This window comes from Scomber japonicus, chromosome 14 (genome assembly GCF_027409825.1).
Source record: "Scomber japonicus isolate fScoJap1 chromosome 14, fScoJap1.pri, whole genome shotgun sequence".
In the NCBI taxonomy this organism is placed as follows: Eukaryota; Metazoa; Chordata; class Actinopteri; order Scombriformes; family Scombridae; genus Scomber; species Scomber japonicus.
The window spans coordinates 8,053,502-8,074,578 of record NC_070591.1 but is presented as its reverse complement, the minus strand read 5'-3'; positions in this window follow the sequence as shown (position 1 = coordinate 8,074,578).

The window sequence follows — 21,077 nt, the reverse complement described above, 5'->3', positions numbered from 1 at the left end:
TCTTATATATATATATATCAAATGCCGGTGCTAAAACTTGACCAGTTCTTAAAGGATAGGTATCATTTTTCAAGACTGTCCGAAAACAAAGTCCGGTGCCCAAATGAACATTGACACATTTTTCTTACTGTCATTATTCCTCCTGTCCATACTGGTCATTAGGAAACCCATTCCTAATTAACTTTCTATGTGAGTGATGAGAGTACACATTTTCCCTTCCATGCAAAAAAATATATGTAAAAGTAAAAGTTTACTTGAAGCTCATAAGGCTTCAGCTGTGCAAATTAATTAAAACAAGTCAATATTTTTCAAGGTTACAGTCTTTTTAGTGCCAAATTCCCTCTTTTTTTGTCGCTGTCCCTCCACTGCAGCTGAACTAGAAAACGCTGACCGTCAGGACACAGAGGGAATTTTTTTATTTTTTAAGTATCCACTTTATTTGATTAACTAAGACGGCCTTGAATAAATGTGAACCTTTCCTTTAATTTTAGATTCAGAATGTTTTTCTCAGTTTGGTTTGGAAGAACTAGACTGGCCAACATTATCAATCAATGCTCTTGTGCCTCAATGGGAACAATTTCTTATAGCCAAGCCCCAAAATCAGAGGAATCCAGAGGAATAACATCAGCTGGTTAATGGCCATGGTTTTGGAATGAGATTTTCAACCCAAACCCAACCCAAACTCTGTTGGTGTTTCCACATATGATTGCCACTCCTGTATTCCTGTCTACAGTATACCGCATTTGTCTTAACCCTCCTGTTGTCCTTGAGTCGAGGAAAGGAGAGAGGAAGGAGGGAGGGAGGGAAGGAAGGAAGGAAGGAAGGACGGGGTCAAAGCAGACGGGGTCAATTTGACCCGGGAGGACGACAGGAAGGTTAAGCCACTCTGAAGATTTTTAATGTGTTAACACCCTTTATTGAGTGTTTTTATGGCGTGTAATTAGTCTCAACACCAATGCAGATAAAAACCAGGTGTGTGCACGCAGGAAAGTAACCGCAAGCAAAAAGCGTCCTCTTGCCTCTTGAGGGAGGATTTCTGCTTCATGTGCACAAATGCAGTCCCATGAGCACGAGGCTGTGACAAGTGCAAGATTGACCGTCGCCATGCGCTCTAACTGCACTAACACTTGCTCGTTCGTCAAGTTGACTTTTGAGACTGTGGGACGGTCATGGAATAGACAGTAGCTAATGTCTGTCTTCCTTTGATTTGTCACTTTCTAAAACCTGCAGTGTGCAGTCTGTTTTTTTTTTTTTTTGTAAACAGCTTTTCGGTGCATTACCGCCACCTTCTGGATCAGAACAGTTATGTCATGTCACTAAATCTTACATACTTGTCCTTTAAGTGTCTTTCTCTTCTTCTATAGGATAGTATAAAAATACACAATCCCCCATTTCCTGTAGTCTGCATTGTTCACATCTACCCATAGCGTAGCATGCTTATTCATTATATTTCTATGACTAAACCTCATTCTTGACATAATGTCCTCCTTCTTTCTATTTCTATTGCTTCCACTCACTTCTCCTACTTTTCTTTGAATGCTGTAGTAGTATCGACCCTTATATCCTCCATCCCACTCTTCCTGCCATTTCTTTTTCAATGCTGATGTAATTATAGTCTTAACTCTTAGCCTTTCTATATTTTAAGATATGATATTTTTTCCTTTTTTTCTTCTTGTTGCTGCTTTTGCATATTCATCTGCCAGCTCATTTCCTCATCAATATGTGCAGGAATCCACAATAATTTCATTTCTATTTTTGTCCTCTTAATTCTGAATATTGTTTGAGCTATGTCAAGTATAAGTGTCTTATATCTTGTCTGCATGTATTACTATTTGTTTGTGCACTATTGGAATCAGAAATGGAATCTAAAATTTGATTAGTTTGACTTCCTCTATTCAACTTAGAGCTAAATTGGTTGATCTCTCAGGCAACTGTCTGTTTTCAACTGTGCCAGTGATCAATCCAAACACCCAATCAAAGGAGTGAACTGTATATTCCTTCTCTGCCTCTCAAAAGTCAACTTGAGAAGTGGTTGAGTCAGTGTTAAGAAGTTTTGAGTGTGAAGAGAGAGTTAAGTTCATAATGTGCACGCGGAGCAGGGGTTAGCTCCTAAATGATGCTTTTCTGCTTACAAATACTTTTTTTACATTCATATGACATGCACACCCCACGTTTAATGTGTTTTGAGACCAATTAAACACCATAATGTTTATAGCTTTAAACTGGCAATAATATATGTCGAGTCACACAATTCGCACCCATTCATTTCATTTTGACGATTTAACACGGTGCAACAGCAAAAATAAAATCACATTCAAGCTGCGAGTTAACATCAGAACATGCAGTGATTTTTTGAAAAGGTGGAACAATATTTTAACTTTTAAGCTTGTTTAGAATATATGCAATGGCACAGACACAAACACAGAAAAACAAATACATTCGCTTCTCTGAGAGCAAGTTCAAAAGCATTCTCCACGTATTTCAAGCAGTGACTTTTGGAGCACAGCACAAACACTCATTTGAATTTCCCACAGCTCTGGAAATATAGTTTTTCCTGTTAAAACCATAAAAGATGTGTTTTAAATTGATGTCATATACTGTAGCAATATTTGACAATACAGTTTGCAGGAAGAAGCAGAGAGAATGACCAAATGGAAGATCAGGAAATAATCAACACATTTTATCTAAAACATTGTGTACATGGACAAGAATGTTCCTTCTCTTTTCACACTTCTGTATCTTTTGGGTTACTACATCCTTAAAGTTAGACAAGCTTTGCTGTCCTGGTTACAGCAAACACCATGACAAGTACAACCGACATTAACTCAAAAATGAGGTATTAAGTATTACAGTAATTACAGTATTAACCTTTGTATCGTCCTCCCGGGTCAAATTGACCCTGTCTGTTTTGACTGTTCCTTCTTTCCTTCCTTCCTTCCTTCCTTCCTTCCTTCCTCCATCCCCCTTTCTTCCTTCCTTCTGTTCCCTCTGTCCGTCCTTCCTTCCTTCCTCCCTCTTTCCTTCCTTCCTTCCTCCATTCCTTCTTTTCTCCCTCCCACCCTCCTTTCTCTCTTTCTTTCCTTTCCTTCCTTTCCTTCCTCCCTCCCTTCCTTCCTTATTCCTCCCTTCCATCCCCATCATCAATTTCAGAAAACAATTACACCACCTGCACATCTAGCAAAGTCCCTTATTTTGTTTAACCAACAGTCAAAACCCCAAATATGTTGAGTTTGCTAGTTTTTTCCAGTTTTCCATGATAGTAAAAATCCCCATCTAAAGAGCTGATACCAGTGAATTTGAGCATGATTGAATTGAAAAGTTACTCATTAATCAATTATCAAAAGTGTTGCCATTAAATTGTTGTCAGTTTGGCTAATTAACTAATCACCAGCTCCAGAGTACTACCATATATAGTGTTGCTACACAGGGGCCTAACAAAACCTTTTCCCTGGGGCCCTATAAGAGGCTCATCTGATCATGACTCGAGTTGCCATGGTTACACTCGTCCCCCCTTTAGAATTTGCCTGCAATCCAAAAAATGTTATTGTTGGTAGTATTTAAGTACTGAAGGTGTACTCCATCCAAGCATTGAATTGTGTGTAAATACCCGAGCTACTGAGTTGCTCTAGAGAATATAACAAGGATAATTTTCTCACACGCACAAACAATAGATGACTGGGACATTTGACGGTGGAGCCAACGGCCATTGCTCTTTCATTTTTGTCTTTCAAAACAACAAAAAAACACATTCAGTCTTCATATTTATCTCCAATGCCTTCAAAGGCGGACATCAACAGGCAGGAAGAAAGAGAGACAAAGAGTGGAGGATGAAAGACAAGGACACTAAAGTGCTGAGGCTTGGTTTTATTACAAGGGCTTGAAAGCATCCCTCTTGGCAGCTAAAGCATGATGAAATCGTCCCAGCTGATATGATGAAATCTTCAGTGTTATTTAGAAAACACAGAAAAACAAACCCACATGTATAAAAAGATGATTAAACAAAGCTGAATAACCACTGGCGTATTTACAGCATTATTTGTCAGCCTAGTGCACTAAAAATTCATGTTGGATGATTCTCAAGAAGTTATTAATGCTCTTGTGCCAATGGAGGATGTAATGTTCGTATTATGCAGTAAAAAAAATCTCACTACAACGACAAACTGACTTCATTTAAACTAATCCTAACCATGTAGAAACCATGCTGTAATTAATAACTAAAAATCAATCTCTTTTTTTTATTTTAACAAACTCTCAAAACTATTATAGTATATATTAGTGCATATTAGTATATAGTATATATTATAGTAGAATTACATTTTCAAAGATATGTTTTTAATACATATGAGGCATATTTGGGATTTTAAATGAAAGATGTAATACCATACATTTCTTAAAATCCATCCCTATGTACCTACAAAGTTAATGAGCTATTATGAATAAAGTTATATGAAAAGGTATAAAGTTTAATTAGTTTAGGTCCAAGTATTTTATTCAACTCTTATCTCTTTTTTCTGCTGCTCTGAAATACCAGGGATCAATTGGCAAAGCTACCTGTCATCCTTAGTGGCTGCAATTAAAAATAATAATTTATCAAAGGATTTTATAATCATTTATTAGTTACGGCCACTTATGCTCATGTTGACATTTTCAAAGTGCAGACAGGCTGAACTAGAGTGATGCTTTTTAAATGTTTTAATTAGATGAACTAATGGTCTGTAATGCAACATTTGGGTGAGAGCGTGTAACTCAAATCCTGTGTTTTTCCATCAAGTTAGCCTGCACTCTACCACTACTTTATGAAGTGTTCAACTAAGATTTGATTGTTTTTTTTAAATTTCCATTTTAACAAAACCTCTTTTTTTCAATTTTTATTTATATGTTAAAGAAAATGGGGTTTTATATTGCTTCAACTGCTGGCAGCTGGTTTAAACAATATTCAATTTACCTTGGTGGTACGTTTGTGTATGCTTGTGTGTCTCTGTGTCCACATTCATTCATGCTTCGGTGTGTGTGCACACGTGGTTATATGCATCCAGCAGATAGCACACATAGCACTTGATAGGTCTCGCTGTGTGTGCATCTGGATTTGTGTTTGGTATTTGAAGCATGGCGCTGAAGAAGGTTAAGACTGTGCTAACATGCCATCTCGGAGATACAGCCTGCAGGCAGGGAGGACCTAGCTAGCATCAACAGCATTCAATAATTCATATTGCAGAGGCCTTATTACATACAGTTCTAACACACACTGCTCACAGGAACACTGCGATTATCTGCTCGAACTCACATCCATGTGCTAACCAAGGCAAAAGGGTATCATTGCTGCTGCTATCATGGGTTCAAACAGCCTGAGGAGATATGGACTGGAGATAGTAGAAGAGAGGAGCCAGAGAGAAGCCACTCGGGATGAGAGTGGAAGAAGGGTAACATCTATATTTGTTAATAAGAGAATTGGAAATGCTGCAGCCAATTTTGTGCTAATCCATAATAGATATCCAATAACCAATTTTCTGTGACTGGATTGGATGGGATGGGGTCAAAGGGTATATCAAGAGGATGCAGAGGGAGACAGGCAGAGAGGGGGAAGAAGTAACACGACAGAAGTATAGGGATGATGATGGCTGGGCAGGAATGTGATTGACAGATTATATAATACTAATATATAAAACATAACATTCAGTGGTTGATAAAATACACATTATTTTATTGTTGTGTTTTATTGGATGTTTAAGTTGCGGTTTCGTTGTTCTGCAATGTAAGCATGATTCTATAACCCATATCTGTAAATTGGTGATAGTGGAATGAATCTCAGTCCATGTAAGATGCCTTCACATGTCAAATTTCAAAACTGGACATGCTCCATAAGGGTCTGTTTCAGACAGTGGAAAATGTGAACTGCGTGTTTGTTAAGCCTGAGTTGGTTGTCAGATTCAGAAACTGAGATCATGATGTCAGGGTTTGTTGAAGAAAGCTTAACCGTGTTGCCACATAACCCTAACACGTGCCAAAGTCCCTGGCCGGCCCACGCCTCCCTTCTGCAGAACCTGAGGGAGCTGCGGTATAATTGAAAGACTCTCTCTTAAAAGGGAGATTTATTTATTTTATTTTATTTTAAAATAGGTTGCATATAATCTTATGACAGAATCTCAATGTGTCACTAACTCTAAATTTACTACATGTTTAATAATAGTCATTGAATACTGTTTTCATAAGATGTATATTTGAAATTGAATAAATTGTATGTGTGTGTGTGTGTGTGTGTGTGTGTGTGTGTGTGTGTGTAATTCCACAGGCTTAAAGTTGATCATTTTTCATTCACCGTGCATGCCGTTAATATAATCAAGCGCTCTTCAACCCTGGGACCGAAAACCTTGAGATGGAAAACTATCTCAGGGTTAGTCAACTTAGGGCCCGATCCAGAAAGCAGAATTTAGGAGTGTTTTCAGTTATTTTGGTGGGTCGGACCACTTCTCACTTCTCAGAGTTTGTGTAGGTGTTTATAGACTGTGCTCGATTGGCATATCTCTGACGTTACTGTTTAAAATCAATATAGAGTAGTTGTTTGAGGCCCACAACAAACCAGAGCAGAGCTTCGACTAACTTCTACATGAGAAGACATCTACAACAACAATGTGGGTGTCAGTGTCCATTTCCTTAAATAATAACCTTTCTAAATTATTTCCTTTGGGACAAAAAAAAAGTTAGAAAGGTCTAAAATCAGGATATGCTTTTTGCTCACTTTCTTTCAATTTAACTGTCTGCAGTTTAACAGACAAGCAGTAAATAGTAGCAGCTGTTGTTTTTAATGAATAACACAGAGAGGGATATAAGCCCTGGTGTTTTAAAAAAGGCATTTATATCTCATTCAGCCACAGTGCTAAATAATGGCATGTCTATTGTAAGTTAATCAGTGTGGAAATACTCATACATAAATTAAATCATCAACATCATAACAATTTTAGATTCTGAAGAAAAAAGCTGTTTTTCTGTTAATACACTGCAAGACTATTTAGACAATCACTCTTGAAAGTGTGATGAAAACAGCAACATGAATATAGTTTCAAAGTGTGCTGGCAAATTATGCTTACAAGTGCTTTTTTTTTGCTACTGATTTTCACTTTGAGCTCTTACAAAATAAACTTCCACTAAAATGTAACTTTCATTACATATGATTACATTGTTGGCTGGACATGTTTTAGCATGAAAAGCCCAACACGAGTAAATATGTGAGAATCATTTTTTAGGTATTTCTATAGTGCTCTAAATTGTTAGGGCTAAATAATATGAAGGATTTAGGGTGGCATGGTGGAGTGGAGTTTGCATGTTCAATCCGTGCCTGCGTGGGTTCTCTCCAGGTCTGGCTTCCTCCCACACACGAAAAACATACAAATTAGGTCAATTGGTCACTCCAAATTGCCCATAGGTGTCAATATGAGTGTGAATGGTTGTCTGTCTACTACATGTTAGCCATGTGATGGACTGGCGACCTGTCCATGCTTTAACCCTGCCTCCCGCCCAATGTCAACTGGGATTGGCCCCAGCACCCCTGCAACCCTCTATCATGCTAACATATGAACTGCCTGAGATATTGCACTGCACAGCAATACACCGTGAGATTACTGAACCAACTTTTTGCCCCCTCTTCCAGTTGAAAAATGGCAACGACTTGATGTTTTTTTCAATTAATTGTGAAGCACTAATTGATAGACGGAGCAAGTTGGTGTTTAACAATTCAATGTCTTATTGGCTGTCTCTGACGGTAGCTGAATAACATCTGTTTAGTGCATCTGTTGCAAGGAGAGAAGTTCATTATTGTCTCAAATCTCTCACACAAAACACACTAAAGTGAATAAGGTAAGCAATAACAGCAGGCTCTTGCTATAATGCTCCAAGATAGGATAGCCTCTGGGTAGAGAGTGGTGGTATTTGTTCTCTTCTGCTGTGTCTCTCCCCTCTTGTGTAAATAAAAGTGTAAGTGGGTCATCCATTATGAATAGACATACAGATGTGGCCTTATTTCCAATATCCTGATTATCCTTGCTAATGTAGATACAGACTTTATAAATTTGCAGCTTTGGTAAATTGGTAAATTTTCTTCATCTTTTTCTCTCTCTCTCTCTCTCTCCCCCTCTCTCTCTCGCTCTCTCTCTTTCCCCCTCGCTCCATCTGTATCTTGACAGTGTAAATTGGTCATACATAATGGATGAACAGATATAGACGGCAGCAGAGCTCTTTCCATAGATACTGACGGAGAGGTGGGATGAAGCAGGCAAAACATGCCAGCTGTGTACACACCCTCGTTTCCTTTTTGCACATCATCATCATCCCGTCCATGTATTTCTGGGATGTCACATTTGTGTTTTTGATGGACGGTCACAGCACTGGCAGAAGAAACCATCACATTTGACACTCTTGACTGTCACCTGGTATTCAAATGATGAGCTATCTTAACTCTGAATCTCTAGAAGGCACACTAGTCGACTGCTGATGACTTTAGCAAGGCAAATCAGAAAAGGAATACATAAGGGCTTTAAATACTTGAAAATGTGTTAACCTCACATACAGATAGCATCATTTAAAATTCCACTAATCAGTTATTATCATATCAACAAAATAAAGTAAGCTCTCACGTCCCTTTTTGGCCCATTTATGCTCAACGTTAAATACGGACACGAACGGAGCCTTCTGTCCGTGCTCTGCGTTCATTTCGTCTGTATTTCTGCACATTTCAGGCAGAAAGGCAGTGTTGCTGTCACTACTCGATACATAGCTCTAGTGAGACAGGAAGAAGAAATAACAATGGCGGAACTTTTTGAGGAAAGGTTTTGCGAGTTGTTTAGAAACTTTAAACATATCGTTTTTGTCTTTTATGGAAGAGGAACATTATCAATATCTCCTCCACAGTCGCCATGTTTGTTTCTGAGTTTGTTGTTTTCATAAACTTTTGACTCTGTGCTGCCCCCTGGTGGATGTATTGGTTAACATCCATGCCAATGTAAAGGACGCATGGAAGTATGTGAGCAGTGATCGTAACATCGTTTGAAACGGACGGATACATTTTGGTACGTACGTTGAGCATAAATGGGCCCTTAGCCTCTCTCTGACCAAGTGGATCAATGACTCAACACTATAGCTGGATATTGTTTTGCCTGTTAATGGCCAACTGTTTGAGCCAGGCCAGGCCTCAAAACTGTGAAAGACTAAAATACCCACACACCGATACACAGGAAGACGCTCGGTCCCATAGCTTCCCTTCTTCATCTTGTCTCTGGATAGCTTGAAGTGGACTTTGGATGAAGAGGGACTGCTTGTTCCCCATGGCAGTAATTAATGGCTCCTCCCGGACAACTTTCTGAATTTCATTTCCGAAGTACAGATAATTAAAGGACCTCTTTGGATTTCTACTAAAAGAGATACTTGTCTCTTTCTTCATCATTTCTTCAATTATGTGAAGGTCCTCATATAATACCAAACCAAGTATCAATTTATTTTGCATTTGCACCTATCCAATCCATTTTATTTTTGTAGAAGTGTAAGTTTGCTTTAATTGCATGTCAATAAGGTATGTAAAAAAGTAGGGTAAAGGTAGTCTATGATTATCTAAAGTATAATAAAGATGGCTGTGCTCCAGATAAATACAATAGTAACTTGAATTGATGGGTATGGATACCAAGAATGTGCCAGGACACATAGAAATATATACTGTAAGACCTTTCATTTGTGTTCTGTATGTTTGTTGTATTTGTATCAACATGTCTGGTCTGCTGTCTGAATAACTGGTCAGATTAAAGCTCATCATTAGCAATATTACAGTACTAACAATTGCTCTCAATGGTCTTGTATCCTCTATTCCTCATAGATCTTTATTCCTACTTTAAGATGAAACTCTGGACCAATAAATGACACTCATACTTTATTAACTACAGTCCTTGATGAATCTGTGTAGATACAAGCCTATGTGGTATTGTTACGACCCCACAGCAGCCACAACACTGAAAATAACTACAGGATATACAGCCGATTGATCCCGGACGAGCCCCGGAAATTGTTACGATCGCAGTAAGGTCTAGTGGAAGAGGTAGGTAACAATTAAAACTGCCAGAAAAAAGAGAACAAGAGAACATCTTAACTTCGACTGCAAAGGCAGTGATTTATTTAACCTTCGTGCCGTCCTCCCGGGTCAAATTGACCCCATCTCTTTTGACTGCTCCTTCTTTCCTTCCTCCCTCTTTCTTTAATTTTTCCTTCGTTCTTCCATACTTCTTTCCTCACTTCCTTCCATCCTTCCTTGCTTGCTTCCTTCCTTCTCTCCTTACTTCCTTCCTCGTCCCCCCTCCCTCCTTCCCTCCTTACCTTCCTTCCTTCCTTCCTTCCTTCCTCCCTTCCTTCTCCCCTTAATTCCTTCCTCTTTGCGTCCTTTCCTTCCTTCATTCCTTCCTTCCTCCCTCCCTCCCGTCTTCTATCCTTAATTTCTTCCTCTTTGCGTCCTTCCTTCCTTCCTTCCTTCCTTCTGTCCTTGCTTGACCTGAGGACAAGCGTTAATCGTCTTAAAACTGATCCCTGACGTGAGACACCAACCAATAAACTCAAAACAACAACAACACACACACACACACACACACACACACACACATCACAGAGCTACCGTATGGCCCACTGGCACAGGGAATGGAGAAGCTGAAGCTTTTTACTGGGGCTGATTGCAAAGGGAGTACAGCTGTGGTGATCAGCTGAGGGAGGATGATGATGGCATTACCTGGCAAGAGAAAGGAAAAGAAACAAAACACAGCACCAAACCCAAAGCATCACTATGACACATACTGTAACAGGTATATAACTTATAAGCTAATAATGTAAAATCTGGTGCCTGGAAGTATCCAAGGTGGTTCTGTTGGCATTGTCCATCCAAAGATTTTTGTTTCCTTCCTGTTCTTTTCTCAACAAGGTTTACAAGTGTTTTGTGTTGAATGATCTTGACTATGACCCTGTAAGTCTTTTTTTAAATCTAGTGACAGCTGTATCCTTCTCATTTCTATTGACTTGTTGAAACATACCTGTGCATAATTTCAAAGCTTGATACCAAATAGTATCTCATTTTTTGAGGGATGTATTTGCTGTTGATTCATATACCACACAGATCAATATTGCAATACGTTTAATTAAAGAATTAACTGCATATGGCATTTAAAGCAGTTCTGTCTGCCCCCATTCACCTCCAACTGAAGATCTCATTATATTTAGTATTGTCATGCATATGTCCACAACTTTATGAATATAGCCTATGTATTTTTTCATCAAACCATAACCACAAAAACTTGGTGTTTCACTCTCTCCAATTCTTGATTTTATCATTTAAGTGTTACCTCCCTACCATTTTTTTCCTTTAAAAACTAGTCTTTGTTTTCTACTTCTGTAATAGCCCCCTACAGCTTCTTTACAATGAATACCAAATTTCACCCTCTCTTTCAATTTGCTCGATCATCCGCAATAAGTGGAAATCCCATTCGTTATATACATAAATCCATCATTGATAATTATGGAGAATAATAAAGGGCTCACTATGCTTCCTTGAGCTGTTCCATGAGTGTCTGTTTCCTGAGTATCTGTTTTCCTAGTATTAATCTTACTACTCAAAAGTCCTTTATCCATCTATATATTTGACCTTTGACACCTAAAAAAGTGATTGATAATCATTCACACCATATCATTTTGCACAACTTACTGAATATACTTTATTTTCTCTATAATATGTTAGCCTTCCATTTATCATTGTATCCATTATTTTGCAGATGTTGGATGTTAAAACAATTGGTCTGTAACTCCCTGGGTTTGTGCAGTATTTTCCTTGCTTGTATATTGGAACTACAATAGCCTCCTTCCTTGCTTGATGGCAATTTCCCACCATCCCAAACTTTATGATACAGTTCCAGTAATATATCCTTGGATGATTCATTGAGATGGTTTATCAGTATATTTCATATTTAAGCCTTGCCTGGTGCTGACATCTTGTTTTTCTTGAGAGAGCGGTTCAGTTTTGTCTTTGTAAATGGCTTGTTTAGTCATTTGTGTCTTGCTTTTGTAATTTCTCTTCTTTTATTTCATCCTCTTCACAAATGTTCGAACTATGCATTTCAACAATTTTTTGCCAGCATCTCTGCTTTATCTTCACCATCTTTGTAGACTGGATATCCATACTCTCTTTCATTCCCATTCATTCTTTTTTTGTATATTTTTTTCATCATCTTCTGAATAGACTGTTTTGTTGTGGCCTCTATAATAGCTTCACAAACAAAAACATTTAAATGATCAACATCTTCATTAATATCAATGTCTTACATTTCTCGATCAGTTATATACTTAAATGTCTCCCAATCGGCACCACTGAAAAATCACTTTTATAATCTGCCTGTATCATATTCTAAACTCAAGGCTACTTTAATTACTATAGGACAGTTGTCACTTCCTTTACTTGTTCCTCTAATTACTTCCCATGAGCAAACACCTGACAATAAATCTGACAGTGGAGGAAGATCTATGGCGCTTCGTGCCTGTTCTTATATTAATGCTCGTACCACTTCTGTCATTTAGAGACACTAGATTATTAATCTTCATTAACTCTTTAATCACCATGCCATTGCCATCATTACAATTACCCTGTAACATGCTACTATATGAGCATTAACATATCCACAACATATCACTTTCCCTCCTAAATATACAACAGGTTCATCATTAACTCTATTGACAACCTTGTATATGTCCAAATTTCAGTTATTAAATATTTCAATTCTGTTCCTTTCCCCAAAACTCAATATTGCACTCCTTGCTTTAAAAATATTATACACCGTTGTCCACTGCCCTCTCTGCTATCGCTGCGGATAATATCGTAGCCTTTAATAACAAAGTTTAGTGCTGGCTTAAGCCACCTTTCCTGAGCACAAATGATTTCAGGTTTCTTTTTAAGATATTTAATGAGTCCTTCTAACTTTTGGGCATTTGTTATTAAACTTATTAAACTTCTAACACTCCATTGTAGAATAATCAGCTCGTCTTATCACCTGTGCCTCGCGGCTTTCCATCTGCTTAAAGTCTTTTATTGATATGCTCACAAGATACATCTTTTATATCCAAACTTCTCAGCAACTTCTCAGCTCATTTTGTAATTATTTTAACTTTGTTCTGTTTTGTGTTTGATTTTGTAGGTAATGAACAAAATCAGCTTATCCACTGTCAGCCCATTTGACCTACCTCTGATCTCGAAAATTGGTTAACTTTGCCCTTGTTTCCTCTTCACTGCATAGTTGATGTTGTTAACTGCCTTCACTTGCTTACTTTCCACAATCTACTTCCTGACTTCACAACCACCATCTGTTACCCTGTGTTCACAATTACAATTTATCCTACACACCACTGCTTTATGCCCATACTTTTGTATATAGGGCCTAACTGGGGAACTCATACATCCAATTTAAACCTTTTCTGGAAGTACAGACTCCTGAAACTAGTAGAAAAGACAAGCTATAAACTTTTTTGCCAGACCTATTTATTCTACTCACTTCACCCTCATAAATATTCTGAGTTTTCCCAAGTTTTCATCTACATGTACATCTGTTATCACTCCCTGTGTCACTCCATTCTCCTCCAAGAGCTTTTGTTCGCTTGCCATTTTCTCTGCAGATACATTCAACAAGCAAAACTTTATTTTTCTGTTCTTCCATATTACATGTTACCAACACGTTTCCCTCTCTTAAGCTATTAGCTATTTCCACCTCTCCTAGCTTCTTTTTCAGTCCTCTACTCAACACTCTGAATTTAAGGATTATTCTAAATTCAACAACTCTACTACCTCCATCTTAACTGTTCTCTTCTAAGCTTCTTTTATTTGCCCTTGACTTAGTGAATTTCCAGAAGGAACTATCAGGTGATCAAAATCTGTATCATCACCATCATCTACTACCTGAATCACCACCCTGATCCAGTCAAAAACAAGTCAAAGTCCAGAAAATCACAGCTGGAATCCAAATAATATCAAGGCCATTTTGAATCAACCACTGTTGCATCAACCACCAAACTGGCAGCAGTTCATGCTAGGACTACAGATAGACTGAGCTTGTTTACAAGTTACCCAGGCCCGCCTACTCCCTAAATCTCCACTACATCCTCACACACAGGATAATAGAGATGCTGGCAGTAATAATGGGACACTGGTGGCTAAAGGACGATCAACAACTCAGTCATATGCAGCTACTGAACAGCTTTAAAAACAAAAAGAGAAATCCAAGTCCAGACCTGATATATTCACAGAGATTAATCAAGCAGTATGTAGAATTCACAAGGCAGGGTGTGGGGTGGGTTTTATTTGGGTACCTGCCTGCACACATGGGTGTGGAGGGAAATGAGGAAGCAGATTACTTGGCAAAGAATGTGGCTCATGAGGATAGAGTGGAAATTGCCCTACAATTTGGATGGTTGATTGAGATGACGGTACACAGTTGATGAGCATGAGTCTTACTGTCTGTGAGTCTCCACACTCACATTTACTATCTAGGTTATTCTCAATCAGAGCCAGCCCCCCGCCCCCTTAAGCCCACAGTGCCCAAGCCTCAACCTGGTTATGACAACTGAATCTTCTTGTTCAGGCAAAATAGGATTTTTTTTTGCTTTTTCAACAGCTTTCTGTATTGTGAAGAGCCAGCTGTTTTCTTTTTCCCATGAATTCAGCCACATTTCTTTGACTGACTTGTTTATGTAATCATCCTGCAATCGTTGTGCAACAGTTTTGACCCTTCTGAATCTCCTCGTTGCCGTAGTATGCCAACAGATCCTGCACTTCATCGTCGGTCCACTTATCATACAACTTCTTGTCCATCTCCATCTTTTACCACTGATCTCCTTCTGCTTGGTTTTAAAAACTTATTTTGGAGCTTTCTCTTGACATCACATCCCATTTTAAGTATACCCAATCAGCACCAGTCAACCTCAAGCTCCACCCAGGAATTTTCCGGGGCCGCAAAGAGTACATACCCCGAGGCAGGGACTCATTTTGCCCCCGTAAAGGTTCTGGGAGATTGTCCTTCAGGGGAGGGTTCCTGCTATGGAGACACACGCCAACGTTCACAGCCCCATGAAATTACCCTGAAGTTCCTGCACTGGAAACGGCCCTATTGATTTATTGACCATTTTGGGAAGAGAGAGAAAAAAAAAGGGGGGGGGGGGGGGGGACTGTAGTTGAGAATTGTGGACCACAGTAATAAGTAGGTGTGTCATTAACAAACAGGTGTTCGTGTGTTCCTGTCTTTGTCTGACGATATGTTAACATGAGGCTTAAAAATTGTAGTATGTTCCTCTGAAGGATTATTCAGCTCATTCAGCTCAGTGTTATCAGCAGAGCAGAAAGAACTTAAAGGCATTCATATGTGTGTGTGTGTGTGAGTGTGAGTGTGTTATATGTTTCTTGCAGCAGGATAAGGTGCACATCAAAAGCAGTGGAGAGGAAAGATAAATGAAATTCACCAACAAGGAGCAGTTCAAAGAGACCACAGCACAGGTGATTGTTATCGCTGGTCATTTGACGGCATTATAAGTACTTAAAGAAAATTCCACTCTGAATTTCTCTGATATCTCAAATCTCAAATCCAAGAAATCCCTCCAAGAAATATTATAACAGTAGCTGGTTTTAGTTTTATTATTATTCAAGAAATGATGAATAAGCTTTTTTGGTCTGTTTTTCTGGGCAAACCACTCCTTATCACATGATTACACTGATTTCCCCCAATATTGTGTTGTTGTTACCAGCTTTTTATGATGCTTGAATTTGTTTGGAGGTCTATTTTCTTTAAGTAATAGAGCCATAAGATTAATTGCGTTGATCTCACTCTTTCACTGTGTACCACGCAGTGCTATAATGATGATAAATATTGTATACAGTAATTATTATTCTGGTTTCTTTTGCTTAACGCAGGTGGTGTCTCTGTAGTACTTATTTATAGAGATGGAGGAAATAATTATGAGGTAGTTACAATGATACCAGTGTATGTAAGCTAAAATAAGCTACTGGTTATATTTTGATCAAGTGCAACATTGACATGCCCATGGTTTCATTACTGTTACAGAACAGACACTGACAGAATAACAGAGTCACTATTCTGATGGTCATTAGAGGGCTTTGTAACTTGAACACAAGCATGTATTGTTTGGGAGCAGTTTCTTGAAAGACTGATGGTGTTGTTTTTCTTTGGGAGTGCATAAATCAACAGCTACTCTTTCCTTTTCATTAAATTTTCTCAGGTGAATCTTGTGTTTTCATATAAATCGTTTTCTTGACATTCAGCCACTAAGGGAAAAAAGATGTGGACAGTCAACCTTCCCTGAATAAACACAGGTTGTTTGGAGACTATTAGCTGACTGGATGACTCAGGAGGGTGATTGGATGCAGTCTAAAATTCTCCATTTTATTGTCATTGTGACATGAATGACATTGTGTCATGTAGGACAGCAGGCAGAGCAATTGTGTCGCCCAATGCCACTTGCACAGCGGCACATTGATGCATGCCACGCTTCAGATTAAACAAAAGCTGTGAGAGACAGGGTGTGTGTGTGTGAGAGAGAGAAAGTGTTTCCTTTGCAAGGTGTGTGTATCTGCATACGTGTGTGTGGTGTGTGTGCGTATATGAGCATGTGTTTTTCCGATGTGCATGTGTGAGCTTGGTGTCATTTGCATGCAGGTCATGATGACCCTCTTCTCTCATCTGAGATTCTCATTAATTCAAAGACCAGTGAGTGTGCACATACTCACATGCACACACACACACACACACACACACACACACACACACACACACACACACACACAGGCTCTACACAGGCCATCACATTCTAATCACTGCACCCTGCCCCTTCAATCTCTCTTTCTCCTCATCTTTCTTTTTCACTTTGCCACCCTCCACCTCCTCCCCCACTCTTTGTCTCCACACATTTGCCTCCTCTACTACTGTTTCGGTTCTGTTCCTCTCTTCTCCTCTTTTTTTCTGCCGTCCAATTCTCTCCATCTCTCTCTCCCTCCTGTCTGTCGTTCTTATGTCTAATTGGGGTAAACACTTATTAGGGATACCTCGATATGTAGACGCCTCATTGTGACACTCCGCCATTATGTCCCCATTATTGTGACACCCTCTCGTGCCCTGTGTATGTTGAAACCTCGTTGACCTCGTTATGTCCTCATTATGATGACCCCCTTGTAATGACATAATAACGTCTGCTCATTAATACCTTGTTTAACCTCAGGTTATAATGACATGATTCCAGCCTGAATTACTGCTAAACCAAACTTATTTTGTGAATATGAGCTCAGCGTTGTGTGTTTATACTGACATTGACAGTGTGACAGGGAGCTGATGGAGAGATACTGGTCAAAGCGGATTGTTCATATCAGAAATGGTTGATCCCTAAAATGTTTAATGTGTCCCTGAAACAAGGCACCCTAAAAGCCAAGCCATGAACTATAAAAAAAGGAAACGAGCCTACATAAAATGCATGATTATTATGGAGCTTTTCAATAGCAGAAATTGCAGTTGCAGAATTTCACTACATATTTACTACTACTGCTGTCATTTTTATCGTCTCCGTGTCTTTTTTTCCGAGTTTACGAATCACAAAGTATATTGTACTCATTTTCTGCTGTGTAATAATGGTTTGTAGTGCTAAATTTGAATAAATCATCAAGAGTGACAGTGAAACACAAAACCAATCCATAGTGGAGTAGAGCAGAAACAAGGGGAGAGAGATAAAGGCAAAAATAAGGTCTGCTGGACTTGAATTGGAGATGTTACAGTTTATGGTAGTGGCCTTAAAACTTTAGGCCACTAGGAATCCCAACATTAAACACAGTATAAAAGATCAACCGTTCAAAATGACAATAAAGTGAAAGTCACTTTACTTGATATTCTGGTGGCACCAAGCTCTTAGAATTGGTATTGTCTGTTTTCATCTGCAAAATTCCCCTTTTCTGCATCTGCATTGATTTCACACAAACAACAGTGTACAATGTATCAACACAACTGGTGACAGAATACCTAATTTCACAATCTAATCGCATGCAACACAACAGTCGCCCGCAGGAAATGCTTAAAAAAATTCATGATCAATTTTGGTTGAGACTGTGTGTTGATTCTGCTCAAATTGTCCTGTGAAATTACTTCCTTAATGTGATACATTTCCTTTTGAAACAGGATGTTGGTGTGCACTGTTTTCTGACACAATCTGAAATGTAAGCCTATGGGATATTAGACAAGGAGAAAGCAGCAGTTTGATTCAATAAGACAAGCAGAAAGGTGACATGATTTATACAAATTATCTACTGTACTTTTTAAACTTACAAATTCTGGGGCTCTATTTGTAAATCTCTGCATGATTTATAGTTGAATAAAAACCTCCCTCTTTATCTTAAACTAGCTCTGTATGCAGCCGCTCAGTTCAGCCTCTGTCTCTTAAAGCCCACACACCGTACATGTTTGAGCATGGATCTTATCTGAAAGAGAGGACAACCGTTTGTGGCCATTTGCAAACAATTTGACATCATCACAAGGAAGAAGCAGAGGTAACATTTCATACAAAGCATTAAGAGGAGGTTGAAGCCCTGGCTTTTGACTTTCAGGCCATACTGTATCTTTACGTACCTCAAGTTTTGTAACTTTCACTATGTTTAAGATAGACCAACATCATCCACATCATCATCATCACATCATTTAAGATAGATCCAACATCAGTCTAAGCTTCTTTAAAGTATAATTTATTTTAGACCCATGGGTCTTTTTCACTGTGGACATTTTGACTTTTCATCGCAGCAAAACCATTAGTGTATTTGATAACAAAAATGATGGCTCTTTTCTATTATGTTTGTAGCAGTAACAGGGCACTGACAAAGTCAAAATGTCCACTGTGAGAAAGGTCCTTGTATTGAATTGTCAAGATGCTCGAGTCACTGTCAACCCCTTGTACTGTATAATAACATACGCACAATGACAATGATGGTGGTCCTTATAATACAAAATGTACTGCATAATAACATAATCTCTACCACGGTTGCCACTGTTGAATTATAAGTCCAAAGAACACAGAGCAGAGTGACCAGATGGTGATTTTGTGTACCTCCATTGCTTAAGGATGTTATATTTTCCACCGTATGAAATCTTATTATACACAGAAAGCTTCAAACAGTTGTGAAATCACTCATATATTTAGACAGGGACTGTAGAAATGACCCCTGTGGATTCATAAGCTTATAACGAGCTCCTATGGAAACTCCCTGCCTGTGAAATGAGGCAGAATTATAGAGGATTAACCACAAAGTAACCCTATTCAGATCTATTGTCATAACATCTGTCTGCTCTCTTCCTTTGTCCTTCTTTAATTTCCTCCTCTCCTCATCCTCTCTGTCCCTCTCCTCCTATGATGACGAATTTATAAACCTGTCATATTCGCCTGCCTCCGGTCTTTCCCTCCCTGCCTCGTCTACTATCCTCATCCCTTCATTTTGTTCTTGAGCTCTCTCCTCCTTTCTATTCTTCTGCACTCATAATGTCTTTGATTAAGCCTGTCAGATTAATTAATGTGATTAACTGTCCATGTCCTCGCTGATAACAGACCTTCAAAATTCAACCAGAGGACATAAGTGTGTGTGACTAGCTGGTTGGACAGACATCTGGATAGATGATTGACTGACTGACTGGAAAAAGTGGTGAAACAGGCTAATGACTGCTTTGGTTTTTGAGTTGCTGTTTGGGGGGTGCATGTGCTGTTTGATCAGGTTTGCACTATCTACTTTAGATTGTGAGTCTATTGGGATGGAGATACATAGGAGGAAATCAGAAAAAGAATAATTTCTCAGAACATTCATACAAGTGTTTCAGCTGCAGATACATCTAATAGTAAGAGATATACAGGAAACATTGCATTATTATGGTAATATATTGATTGTTTTGCATTATCAGTACATTTGTTTAGCCATTAATAAGCCTCAGAATGTCAATCAACATCGTCTGGTGAATATTACATTTTTCTTTAATTTTTCATAAAAAGTCTCCTACTGCATGTAAATACTCGCATGTAAAAACATGGCATTTCTGAATAGCCTAACTTGCCCTGACTATGGCCAAGTCCACACGTACCAAAACGATCTTTTCCCCCTCCGTTTTCCCTGGCATTGTTTCAAGAATATTTGCGTACAAACGGATCCATCTCAACACGACTCAACACGCTACTTCATATTCCAGGCCTATAGGCGGCGCTGTTTCAGTTCCAGAAAATCATCAAAAATGGAGAGGAAGAGGCGGAGCATGCGCATAAAGCTTGAGCGCTGTTTACAAATCGGCTAAGGCTAAGCTCGAGGGGTGTGGCGATGACATCATCGAAACGTTTTCACCATCCACACGAACACTCAAGGGCTGCGTTTGCAAATGTTTTCTTCGATGTCAGGCAATGCGTTTACAGTATTCGATTGGACGATCGGCCAAAACGATGCAAAACATCTGCGTTTAAACCAAAAAGCATCTCCGTGTGGATGGCCCCTATGACAATGAAGAGGATTAAAAACAAGCAAAAACACACCCTACCATTCACAGGGTTAAAGGTTGAAGTGGAACATAAGCACTGAAGGAAGCAATGAGTTAGGGTCAGTTCAAGTGTAAACATTGAAAAAAGTTTAGGGTTTTTATCTGAATATGTACTCCATGAAAAGACAATTCTGTTACTTAAAATATATGGGAAATATATGCATAGAGATATGACAAGGAGCAAGTAATGTGTAAGAACAACTGCTATTAATACAGGTGAATGTGTGGGTGACAGCCTTCACAGACAGAGGTGATGCACCGCATATTCATCCCAGCAGGGCATAACATTTGATCAGACATCATCGCAAAAAGCATCAGATTTGAAAAGATAACCTTCCACATTATTCTTTGAGTTGGGCGAGAGCTTTCTACCCCATTAACCCTGGCTGACCATGCCGCTCTGCCTTGGGCTAAATAAGACTTCCTCCTGTTACATTTTAAAGGTGTACCCACATACTGTATCATGGCTGA